Raw genomic sequence first — 1,348 nt, 5'->3', positions numbered from 1 at the left:
AAGAAAGAAAGAAAGAAAGAAAGAAAGAAAGAAAGAAAGAAAGAAAGGAAGAAAGAAAGAAAGAAAGAAAGAGAGAGAGAAAGGAAAGAAAGAAGAAAAGAAATTTGGGAAAACAAAAATATATGAAAAATTTAAAGCACACTACTAAATAACCAATGGATCCAAAAAAATCAAAAGAGAAATTAGAATATATTTTGTGATGAAAGAAAATAAAGACAGAATATACCAAAACTTATGGTTTGCAGTTAAAGAAGTGCTGAGAGTATACTTCATGGCTATACATTTAAAAAGAAGAAAGATCTCAAATCAATAACCTAACCTTCCACTTTAAGAAACTAGAAAAGGGAGAGTAGAGGAAGATGGTGGCAGAGTAGAAGGACCCTAGGCTCCTGTCATCCCACAAATACAACTAGATAACTATCAAATCATCCTAAAGACCCCAGATATTGACCTAAAGACTGACAGAACAAACTCTACAACTAAAGATATAGAAGAGGCTACATCAAAGAAGGTAGGAAGTGTGGAGATGCAATTTGGGAGAGAAATAGATTGTGGCTGCTGTGGTGGGGAGGGAGCCACAGTTGTGGAAAAGGGTGAGAGATGGACTTGTACACAGGAGAGCACACATGGAAGAGATTCCCCACAGCAGTTGCATTATAAAGTGAGAGGGGCCAAATTTTGTGAGTTCCTGCAACCAGAGGGACTTAAAGCTTGGAGTTTTTTGTTTGTTTGTTTTATTTCAGTAATCTCTATATCCAACATAGGGCTCAAACTCACAGCCCCGAGATCAAGAGTCACATGCTCTTCTGACTGAGCCAGCCAGGTGTTCCTTAAAACCTGAAGTTTTAAAGATCAGTGGGCGTGGCTCAGGGGGGGCAGCTCAAAGGGCATTGCACTGTTCTTGGAAAGAAGGCAGAGCAAATAACATCATGGAAAGAGAGATCTGAAGAGTGCCTGGGGCACACAGTGAGGACGTTATTTGCTCTTCTCAGAGCACATCCCAGAGAGGTAGTGTTCACAAAGAACACCTCCTGGAGTAAAAGAATTTGCCAGTGCCATTTCCCTTCCCTGACCCTCAGCATAAACACAGGGCCACTCCAGCAACCAGCACAGCACTTACACTTGCTACCTAACTTGCTTGCCCAAGACCCCTCCACCCACACACTCCAGTGAAACTGCTCTTCCTGGTCATGCATACCTTAGTCCCAGAGCAGCAGGCCTCCTCCCCTAGAAAACTAACACAAACCCCTGCCCACATCACATCTCCCAACTCTGGAGTTTAGCAGAGCCTCAATCCAGTGACAGTGGTGATAGGTCTCACCTCACAAGCAGAGTAGAACACACCTAG

Source organism: Callorhinus ursinus, unplaced genomic scaffold (genome assembly GCF_003265705.2).
Source record: "Callorhinus ursinus isolate GAN/ISIS: 27379988/994484 unplaced genomic scaffold, GSC_fseal_2.0 scaffold103, whole genome shotgun sequence".
Lineage (NCBI taxonomy): Eukaryota > Metazoa > Chordata > Mammalia > Carnivora > Otariidae > Callorhinus > Callorhinus ursinus.
Note: the sequence above shows the minus strand (reverse complement) of the source record.